The following is a 12,820-nucleotide window of genomic DNA, read 5'->3' on the forward strand; positions in this document are numbered from 1 at the left end:
AAAAAAATATTAATTTTATATTTTATTAATTCTTTACGCCGTAGGTTTAGCCCCTAAAAGAATTTCAATTTAGATAGACATCCTAATTTACTCTTGTGAAAGAATTGTTTTCTATATTCAGTCCAATCGGTGGCCAAGTTGATGTGCAACTTGGTTGATATCAACAACTAGCATGGAGTCTTACAAAGAAAAATGTGTAGCCTCCATCTACTGGACTGTACCATAAAAGAATTATCTAAAAGTAGGGTGGAGTCTATAAAATAGACTACTGTATTTTTTAATGACATGTGAAATGTTGAATAAAAGTAGTAAAAAATTTCTAAAATTTGTTGCCTTCCAATCAGATTTTCAAAATTTTTTTAAACAATGTTTTTTTAATATGTAATGACAAAAATAGGGTAAGATAGAAACTTTTTCTAAGAATAGATGTTTGGGGAAACTATTGACAAAATTGAGATAGTGAAATCGTGTATGCGGTATACGATTGCCATGTGGCAAACTCGTGTACCCGATACATGAGTAGGCTGAATGGTTGACCAGTCAGATGCAAACTCGTGGACCCTTTTTTAATTGTAGATGTGCAATACTTTAGGAATGGGTCCACAAATTTCTTCATTATTAAACTTAATTATATATTTAACCACAATGAAAACATCTTGTACTCATATTAAAAAAATGTCATGATATTAAAGAATATTTACAATTAGTTGTTTAATTTACAATTTTAAAATGAAAGTTTACATGAAATTTAAAAATGACCTCCCTGGCCCTTACCCCTCATGGGAGTTGTCTTCGAGTCCCTCTAAATTAGGTTTATCATGTTGTCGTTGTCGTCTACGACGAATACGTCTTCAATCGATGTCAGCAACATTGAGTCGTTTTGTTGGTTGAATAATACCTTCTACGTTGACCAATGTTTGCTGACACATTGAACCCAAGTCTGGTAAGTTGTTCTGCACTGAATATTGTTGAACATCGCCAATAAAATTATTCTGTACAATAAAAAAAATATCAAACAATATTCATATCATATATATGAAAAATGTCTGATCTTACCATGCAGTAATAGTAAACGTCGTCAGGTGTGATAAATCGCCTTGTGATTGAATTGTACCAGGAAAAATAGTTGTCTGATACAGGTGACCTATTTGTTAATTCTCCCTGTGCACAACGATCATGTCGTCTATGCTAGTAGGATAAATATTCCGCATGGATTCGACACCAGTCTTGGTCGTGCTTACCTCTTAAATCGATCTGGTATAATGTTGGGAGTGTCTAGGACAACGAATGTATCGTTTTTCGCAGACCGAACTGTCTCAATACACGATCTGGATGATGTCACTCTATTATATGGAAGCATATAAGAGGGCTAACGGTCAACTAAATGTCTTCACCATCACGACAATAATCAGGTAAGGATGACCAAATCTGTTGTGTGTATGGCATCCAAATAATCTGACAAAAAAATAATAATAAGTATACATCTAAAATGTTTTAATCATTCATTTATATATACATTTGCTACCTGATTGTGCATCAGTATTTCAAATATTTTTTTGTACACAAGCAACATATTTGTTGACTGTTCAGAGGCAGCTAATACATCACTCCATCTAAAATTATAAACAATACAATTAATTATATTCTTACATAAAATGGTAACGAAATAAATATATAAATGAAAAAATACATGGCACTAAGTGGACAATGATCTGGGGCTTGTAGCTGGACTTGTGGTGCTATAATTGGAAATCTGTCATAAGCCCATACTTGTAGTAGTATCAGTGGTCCCGCTATTTCCAATGCTTGTGCATTGGAAGTCCGATAAAGTTCTCTATACAACCATGCAAGACATGCACCACCCCACGAATACGTACCAGCATGCTCAAAATCAGATAATAGTAGGAGGAACATGAGATGCACTAGAGTATTTGACTTGTCAGCAAACAAAAATCCCTCAATAAGCTACATGATGTATGCTCGTGCATACCTACGTACGCTGATGTCGTCGGCATCGGGAGGTAATTCTGGAAACTGGGACGCTAACGAGGGGATACTCAATCTTGATCATTCCAAATCCTCTAGTAGAACACCTAAGAGCTCCTCACAAACGTTCTTCCAGTCATACAGTAAAGAACCTGTCAATGACCCGTCTACTCATAACCCAAATTGTATGGCAACATCCTGCAGCGCGTACATTCCCCACAAGGCAGGTGAAATGTGTGAGTTTCTGGTCTCCAACGCTCAACTAGAGCAGTAATAAGGTGCCAATCAAGCTGGATAAAACCAATTTGTGCAACCCCAAGAAAACCTGCCTGTTGAACATAGGGAATAATGCGGTGATAAAATAGGATAGTATGTTGTGCAGTCACCTCCCTTCTCTGGCAACTCAACACTATAGTGGAAGAACGATGCGTATTTTGTTGGTATAATTGTACAGGATTAGAAGGACCAGACTCCATTACCTAAGAAGTTCAAATTACATTACATAATAAAATCCATGACATAAAAGATACATAAAAAGTACATAAAAAGATACAATTACATAAAATAAATTCATTACATAAAAAATACAAGTACATAAAATGAAACAATTACATAAAAAGTATAAGTACATAAAAGATACAATTACATGAAAAATATAAGTACACAAAATATACAATTACATGAAAAATATAAGTTCATAAAAAATACAAGTACATAAAATATACAATTACATAAAAAATACAAGTAAAAAAAATACACCTAATGACCCGAAGACGAAGCACCTAATGTATGTTGTGGACAAGTGTGTCTGTTATGTCCTTCACTCTTGCAAATTGTACATCGCACTTTTTGGCTTGCCTCTCTCCAATCCATTTCATTATGAATGCGCGTACTTTTTGACCGACCTTGTTCTCTTAATAAGTCCACATTTGGACGAACTTCTGTAAATGAAAATTCTGGCCAATAATCTGGGTGTTGAATTAGATGGAAGCGACTTTCATAACAACGCTTGAAATTGGATAATTTGTAGTATTCATCAATAAGTGGTATGTATGTCATACGCATGTAATTACAAACTGCAATTACATGAGAACATGGAATCTTAAATGATTGCCACTTATTGCAAGAACATATTCCTTCTTTCAAGCTCAAAACTTGGGTGTGTTGTCCTTATAGGGAGAAATCAAACTTATCCCAGTTTGTACTTCAAAAATTTGACTTTCCCTGTTAATAGATATCACCGTATGTGTAGATGCTCGTTTTTCCCACCTCTTAAGTTTTTTTTAGGGCATATTTTGTATACATGTCCCCACGATCGAGTGTTTCACTGATTTCTTGTCTCCAACGTTCAAAATACAGTATTGTGCGATAGAATGTTAGTCTAACCAAAGAAGTAATGCATTGTTTGTCATCCACCTATAGCGGTACCCACCGTCGTGTGACTGAGTCCATTTTTCCAAGTCAATGTCTAAAAAATATTCAAGACATTCAGGGTGCAATTGTTTTAATTCTTTCATGCACCGAATGAACTTGCGCCTTTGGTGTTGATTTCCTGTCTTAAATACAAAATTTTTTAGTTGCTTTGATTTGTATTTCGTATTGAAATTACTGGCAACATAACGAAGACAATATCGATGGTACGCTCTAGGTTCACTCAAACCAATTTTTTCATTATTAATTGCAGCAAGAATGCCCTTATGACTATCAGAAAACAAGCAAATAAACTCTCTTTAAGTAACATATTCACACAATACCCACAAAAACCATGACCAACTGGACGAATTTTCACCTTCAACAATAGCAAAAACAAGGGAAAATATATGTTTGTTTGCATCAATAGATAAGGCGGTCAATAATTTCCTACTTTCCATAGAGATGAGTTCCATCGATCTGGATTAATAGCCTATAATGTTCGAACCCTTCTCTTGCAGGACCAAAGGACCAAAAAACTCGTCCAAAAATAGTCACACATCAAGGGAAGGAAAAACCAATCTCCTGTATTGTAACGAACAAGAGCACTCAACCAATACGGAAGCTCTGAATATGATTTCTCCCAATCACCAAACACAGCAATCAATGCTTTTGTTCTAAAAATTTTGCACCCTGAATATTTGGACTGGGTTGGTTTTTTATTTAAAATTTTGTTCTGAAAAGAAGAAAAATGTAAATACGTAAAAATATAATTTAATTATTTTCATGTATTTAATTAAGATTAACAACTCAAATTCAATTTATATAATGAAAAATTTCTTTTAAAGTGGAAAGAAACTATTAGTAAGAGTTGTTGAAGAATAAAATATTAAAAAATAATAAAATTAGATCAAACTAAAATCAATATATGTATAAATAATTGTGTTATAAGTAACAAAGAAATATATATTTTTTAAAGTTAATAATAAGTTCGTGTTGGGCGGGTTGGTTTGGCTATAATAGGTGAATTGATGAACCAACCCAATCTATAAAACTTTCATTTATTTGAACCCAACCTAACCTAAATGAGTTGGTAACCCAACTCAAACCGTACGAATTGGATTTGGTTGATCGATTTTTTCGATTCATCAGGTTTTCTTAACACCCCTAATTATTATATCATAATTTATTGATATATGACAAACGTTGTGTCAATTTCAAACCTAAATTTTTAACCATGGTAAATGGATTATTACACTTGAAAATTGACTTTTTTTTATTCTATTTATTATATTGTTACACAAAAATTATTAAAATCAAATGTATTAATATACTAACATTAAGAATTAAATAAATATGGGAAGATTGCAAAAATCACCCCTAAACTATGGGGTTTGGTACAATTACACCCATAAACTTTTAATTTGCTCAATTAAGCCCTTAGGGGGCATTTGGTACGTAAGTTTGGAATCCTAAGCCTGGGAATGTTAAGCCTGTGAGTTAGGTTGAGAGGTTTAGGTAGTCTGAGCTTAACAAAGCTATATTTGGATTGCAGCTTTTTGAAATTTGGATTTAAGAAACCTGTGTTTGGAGTGACAGGCTTAGGAAACTTGGGAATAAAGTGCAGATTTATAAATTTTGCGTTTGTAAAATATTTTCTTGTATTTAATTAGTGGTTAAATTTTAGATTAGTTCAAACTTGTCATCTTAATTATTTTAATATAGTCAAGTGTAAAATAATCTAAAAAACTTAGAAGAATATTTGTTTTTTGAATTTTGAAATATAGATTTGACTAAAATTATAATTTTATTTAATTTATTGTTTTATAATTTGATATTTTGATTTTATTAGGTTTTGAAAAAAAAATTTATACAAACATTTGTCTCTTTTACTAATTAAAATTGAGGTTTTATACACATATAATTTAAATAAATATACTTAATTATGCAAAAATCTAGTTCAATTTACTTTTTACCTCTCCTTGATATTCAAATTTTATTAAAAATATGTATATAATAATAAGAAGAAAAGCATATAAGGGATCTTCTTATAGTGATTGATTTACAACTAGGAGAAATAGAAAAAAAATAAAGGAAATCTCCTGAAATAAAGGAAACATATAAACAAAGAGAAGAGAATGAATTAAAAAGGGTAATTGCAATTGGTAACATTTTTAGGAATAATAACCAAGTGTATACCATTATTTAAAAAAAACTTGCAAATATAGATAAGTCTATCAGCGATAGACTTCTATCGTTGATAGACTCTTACCAATGATATGGTCTATCACTGATAGACTCCTACCAATAATATGGTTTATCACTGATAGACTATTTAAATTTGGTCATATTTGCAATTTTTTTTTTTTACGTAATGTTATATCGGTTAATACTTTGGGTCTAATATCTATATTTGCAATTGTCTCAATTAAAAAAGATAATCTAATAAGTAATAATAATTGATGCATGTTATGCAATGAAATAATGGTAAAGGATGCGATGGTGGAAAATACGTTGTGCATGCAAGTTTTCTCATCAAGATTCAAGTATAAATCCTACTGAGTTGCCTGGTAAGCCCAGGGTTGAACTCAGGGACTAAGGAAAACAGTATGCAATGGTAATTTTTAGATCACTTTACGGTAACAAATAAATCAAGAGGTTGGTTGGTTTGTTGTTTACAGTATAAAATGTATGCGGTGGAGTTGAGAAAAAAGTTAATAATACGAAAGATACGATGAGTATGCGGGGGAATGGGTTGAGAAGGGGTTTAGCTAACACTTCCTAGGGTTGCGTTCATGTTATGCGATCATGCTACATACATACAACAGCAAATCATCTCTCAATGCAAACGTTACAGCTTCTAGTTTTAGAACGCATGCGATGTATACGATGATGTCTATAGGACTTACATCTAAGCCTCTATTCTTGTCTATGCGATGACGAATGACACATACATATACAAGGCGACCACATACCACCATAACCTATCTCTAGGGTACATGCGATGCATGTTGGCAAACAAAGCTTATCTCTAAGTCTCTATCTCTTGCTTATGCAGATCTAATCTTGCTCTCTCAAGTCTAGATTCTAACATAGCTCTCTCAAGTCTTAGTTCTTTCTTTAGACTCTCTCTCGAGTAACTCTAAAGGGTAATGGGCGTAACATAAGATAAGACGATCGCATGCAATGAAGATCCTAGGTTATGTTAGCTAAGTACTTCTCAATTCATTCGAAAATTTTAGCTACTCATGTGTAATATAAAGAGAGTGAACAAATGTAGAAAAGCAAGTTCCATTCTATATATATAATCGAAGTATAAAATGACAACATGGAATAAGAATAAAGAGCCTGGTAGTAATTTCTTGCTTTCCAAGGCTTTTACACTGTTCTTCTCTACTCTGCTCAAAAGATATTCTTGCTCTCTCAAGAGTCAGCCCTCTCTTTGTTTTTCCACGCTCCCTGGCACTATCTCGAGCTGACCAGGATGATCTTCCAATGTCTTTTCCTTTCTCTCGTTTCCGCCTTCTAAGTATAAGAAAACTAAGAACAAGGCTAATTATCGTCTATATGGTGAACTCTAAAACTAGATGAACTCCTTCAATGAGGGTGGCCTTCGGTATTTATAAAGCTTTAGGGTGAAAAGATTTTTCTCTCTTATGATTGCACTGATGAGATGACATTAATTCTCTGTCTGATGTGCCGAATAATTGTCACCGAAAAGTTGAGTGTACTTGCTACAGTATGTCGTTAACGGCTTGTCAACTTAATTCGGAATCGACCGTCATCAGCTTTCTATCCCATCGTGATTTATTAAGCTTTCACCCAGATGCGCCCACCTTGATGCGCCGGCTCTATGCGGCCACCTTCTTGACCAGATTTTGCGAGTGCAAATGATACCACCTTGCGGTCGCAATCTCTTAATGCGCTCGGACGTTAATTTCTTCGGACCGCATTTTCGCCTTGCGCCAACACATTTTCTGCACAAAAATACATAAGTTAGCTGTTTTAATGCGATGGACGCATGCGATCGCAATGTTGTGAACTTAATGCTTTTGGACGCAATATTGTATACTTTTATCATCGCAATCCTATATTGTTTTATAACTTTGCGCTTAATAATATGTATTTTTGTCCATTATCAATAATTAAAAAGAAAAAACTCAAAATGAAAAAAAATAGAAGAAAGAGAGTTTATTTAAAAAAATATTATAAATATTAAACTAAGGGTCTGTTTGAAATGAATTAGAAAATTTTTTATTTAAACACTCTTAATTTAAAATAAAAACACGTGTTTGACATTTTTTTAGAAGTATTTTTATATACAAGTTGTTTGGTTTGTCATATACTAAAAATATTTTTATTAATGTTTTCCAAAGTGGATCGATGGTAACCGATGTTTGGCCAGAGTTGGTGGTCGGAAGTTCGCCAGCAGGGGTCGTCGACGGTGGTCGTCGAAGTTAGCCGATAGTGATCACCAGAGGTAGTGGTCAAAGTTGGCCGACGACAGCTGAAGTTTGGCTACAGTCGGCGACGGGAAGTCCATGGATAGGGTCCTCGGAAGTGGTGACCAAAGGTAACCGGCGATAGTCATTGGAGGTGGTGGTCGGTGTTGGCCTATAGCAGCCATCGGAGGTGGTGTCTGGAAGTTGGCAGACAAACTTCCTAAATTTAAATTAGCAAAAAAAAGTGTAACCCATGGATTTGAATAGTGTAGAGGAGGGTAGCTTGTTCCAAACAAGGGTTGGGCTTAACCCATCCCAAGTCTAACCCTTAAAATAAACACCCTGTTATAGTTTCTTAATTATTGTAATTAGACCCTTTTATTAAATTAAATTTTATTTGTGAATATTTTTAGTTTCTCTGTGCTCTCCCTTAGTCTCTCTTCCGTCTCTTTATTCCTATCATTCTCATCTCTCTCTTCCATTTTTAACAAATTCTGAAGCTCCATACTCCAAATCCAGAAATGGAGGCATGGTTACTTGTGGTCATCTTCTCCTTCTGCATTTGCTTCCTCATAATCCCCATTTTTAACAAATTCTGAAGCTCCTACCAGTGCCTTCTTCAAGCCCCATCCTCACCAGTTTCATAGGGCTCCGCACATCCTACCCTAAATCAAGTATCTTTTGCGCAGTTTCATTGCCAAATATGGCCCCATCCTCACCCTCCCCATCGGCTCCAGCCCTGCCTTCTTCAACGCCAACCGCTTAATCACCCACGAGGCCTTCCTCCAAAATGTCTCTATTTAAGGCCCACTCTGGTGCCTCCTCTGCTGCAAACTCACTTCCCAGATCCTCCATCGTTCCCGTCTCAGGTCCTACACTCGTGGTTGCATGTGGGTTTTGGATATTCTTCTTAATCTCCTTCAATCTCACTCTGGATTGAGAAGTTTTGTCTTTGTTCTTCATCATTTTCAAAACTCCATGTTCTGTTAGTTTGTGTTGACGTGCTTTGGAGATAAGCTTAACCAAACCCACTTAAAGGAAATTGACCCCAAACAATGCTGGTAAATCTTGGGCATTTCGTTGTCCTTAATTTTTTGGCCATAACTGACCAACATTTTGTTTCAAAATCGAGAAGTGAATATATTTTCAATCAGCTCTTTGATGATCAAGTTTCTCAGAAGATGATTAGAAAGAGATGAGAATGACAGGAATGAAGAGAGGAGAGAGAAACTAAAAATATTCTCAAATAAAATTTAATTTAATATAAAGGTCTCATTGCAATGCAACCATTAAGAAACTATAAAGACATTTTTATCAAATTAAAAGTTTATGGGTGTGATTCTAACCAGTCCCATAATTTAAGAATGGTTTTTACAATTTTTCTGATAAATATTATGTAAAAAAATGACAATAAATATTCTTAACAACTCACCCCATGGGCAGGACTTTTAATATTAATATTGTTGTTTTCAAAACTTATTAGAGAAATATTGTTGTTTTGGGAGTTCGAGGCTAAAGGTCGAACGTTGAGAACTCGACGAACAAAGAAAAACTTAGAAACAATACATAGGCCGAAACTTCAACCCTCGACAAGGAAAATCTCGCGAATCTCGCTTAGGTTGTCGAAGGTTGAAGTTTCGACACACATCCACCCTCGAGATTGCAGGTTTATTACTTTTCTTTTTCCCTCCGATAGGAAATAAAGTAATGAGATGGTATACTAATGTATCTATGTACTCGAGCTGCTTCTAATAACCTATGCATTTTTTATCACTTGTGAGATTGACGTGAGAGGTGGGGATAGCTATATTTCTGGGAGCGAACTACAGGCGAATATGAGCGCATGGATACAAGTTATGCCTTGGAATGAAAGACAATTTCGAATTAGCTTTGTCTATGAATAAAATTTTGTATATTAGGTTGTCGAAGGTTACACACATGTCGAAACTTCAAAGCAATTAAGGAGATAAGTGGGCTGAAGCAGATTAAGGAGAGAGCGAGATTCAAAACGAGATAGTATGAGAGAGCGAGATGTTGAACGAGATTTTAAGAGAGAGTGAGATTCAAAGCGAGATTTTAGGAGAGAGCGAGATTCAAAGCGAGAATGTTGGAGAGAGTGAGATTTAGTAATTGACTAATCTGACTAACATTGAACTTGGTAAAATGAAATGGTTTAATAATTGAAAGATGAGATTATTTAGGAATACATATTGAATGCTAAGATTACGCATTGAGTTTCTGGTAGTAGATCCATAATTAAAAAAAGTGTTTGTGATTGTTCCAGAAGAAATGAAAGCTAGTAATCATTAATGGAAAAATAACAACAATAAGAGAGAGAGCGAGATATTGAGAGAGAGTAAGATCTTAGGAGAGAGCGAGATCTTATGAGAGAGCGAGAGTGAGAGAGCAAGATCTTAGGAGAGAGCGAGATCTTAGGAGAGAGTAAAAGTCTTCATTTTACTTGAACTTTCCATAGAAATATATATAAAAAAAAGAGAAAAAAGTGCTAATAATCATACTATAATTGAATAATCATTAGACTATAATTGAATATATTAGATTATTTTACTATAATTGAATAATCATTAGACAATAAATTGAATATATTAGATTATTATACTATAATCGAATAATCATTAGACAACAAATTGAATATATTAGATTATTGTACTATAATTGAACAATCATTAGACAACAAATTGAATATATTAGATTATTATACTATAATTGAATAATCATTAGACAATAAATTGAATATATTAGATTATTATACTATAAATTGAATATATTAGATTATTATAATATAAAACTTTATTGATTACAAAAAAAAAAAATTGAATATACAGTAGATTATTATAATAAAATTGAATATACAATAAAATGAATATATAATAACAAAAATTATTTATTATTCAACCCCTAACTATCTGGAGCCCGTCTTAGTAACGAATGACACTTCCTTCGATTATGTCCTAACTGGTTACAAAATCCACATCGTTGTCGAGTGGCTGGTTCTGTCCAATCCATCTCGTTGTGATAACGTGAACTTTTCGGTCTACCAGGTCTTCTCAACAACGATGGATCAGGATGTAAGACGGGCATATTAAGATGCGTGATTCAATAATCTTCATGCAATATAGGTTGAAATTGAGGAGAGTAACATTCAGCATACGTTGACAATTTGTAGTAGTCCTCAATAAAATCTTCGTAGTTCATGTTAAAATGTGAGCAAACGGCCATAAAATGCGAGCATGGAATGCCGAATGCTTGCCACTTGTTACATGAACAGTACCTCTCCATTTTTTTTTTGTAATAATTAAAGTTTTATATTATTCTTTACCCTCACATTTTTTTTTACTATTTAATTATAGTCAATTTTAATATATATTTTTTTCAAATCATGGCTTTAAACCCAAGACCTGTTGATCCTGATGTTTTGTATGACCAGTTCATTCATCGATCATATGTTGTATGGCAAGATCGTACTACTGGAGAAATATCTTGCAGACGTCGAGAGGCAGAATTTATTCAGTTGGACTGGCATCTGATCACAACCTTGGTCGAGAGATGGAGTCCCGAGACGCATACATTCCATATTTCTGTTGGAGAGTGCACTATCACTCTACCAGACATAGAAGTATTGTTGGGGTTACCTGTTGACGGTGAGCCGGTCACCGGAGTGATGTACGATGACTGGTTAGAAGTTTGTCAACCATACCTCGATGCAACCCCACCTGCCGACAAGATTAAAGGATCGAGGTTAAGTTTAATATGGTTAGGAACACAATTTCGTGAGCTCACAGATGATGCAGATGAGAAAACCGTCATAAGATATGCGCGAGCATATATACTAAAAATGATGGGTGGAAGTCTATTTTCAAATAAATCAAGTCATTTGTTCACTTGATGTTCCTGCCACTGTTAGCTAACCTCCATAATGTGGGGCGGTATTCGTGGGGTGGAGCATGCTTGGCATGGTTGTATAGACAACTATGCAAAGCAACAAGACCTGAGGTTCGAGAGATAGTTGGGCGTCTCATACTTTTGCAACTATGGACTTGGGAGCGATTTCCAACAATGGCTCCACAGCTACATCATGTTAATGACGCTCAGTTAGTTGGACGAGCTTACGGTTCTCGGTATGTTGTTTTAATTCAATTTAATTTTTATATCACTGATCTAGTTAATTTTTAAATTCTAAATTATCAATTTAAAATTTTAGGTGGAGAGACAAATTTTGTGCGACTAGGACAGCCACACATGTAGTCAACTAGTATAGATACATGTTTGATCTGCTTCAACCTGAACAGGTACATTACACTAAACCTAATTGATTATTTTATTCACATTTTTATTGTATTTGTCTTTAATATTCTCTAATATAATATTTTATGTTTCAGGTTATTTGGGAGCCGTACAAAATTATTGTGCATACTTTGCCTAATTTTTATACGAATGGTCAAAACATATGGCGGACGATGAGTCCTTTCATATATTTTCACATTGGTGAGTGGCATCTTCCTGACAGGGTGATGAGGCAATTCGGTTTTCAGCAGGATGTCCCATCGCCTTGTAATACTGAACCCGTACTGCATGATATTGACCTAAGGACTGAAGATTGGTCCGAAAAAGTTGCACATTTGGTAGTGCAATGGCACTATCGTGCAAGGTTTATTGCAGTGGGGGTTTCTCTTGAACAGTTTGACACAGATGTCACTCCATAATATATTCATTGGTATAATAATATCATGAGGCGCTACGTCACTCGTCCGGGAGCAGTTATGGGTCATCTGGTAAATGAATGAATATTATCTAATTTTTTTTTAATTTAAATTTATTTCAAATATTGTCTAATTGTTTTATAATTCATAGAGATCGAACAACAGTAGACTTCGTGAGGTTGTGAATGATCCGAACCAGGTTCTTGCTATATGTAGTGACAACTAAAGCTATATGGAGGAAATTCATTATATGTACGATAT

Source organism: Benincasa hispida, chromosome 11 (assembly GCF_027475165.1).
Source record: "Benincasa hispida cultivar pf3 chromosome 11, pf3_genome.v1.1, whole genome shotgun sequence".
NCBI lineage: Eukaryota > Viridiplantae > Streptophyta > Magnoliopsida > Cucurbitales > Cucurbitaceae > Benincasa > Benincasa hispida.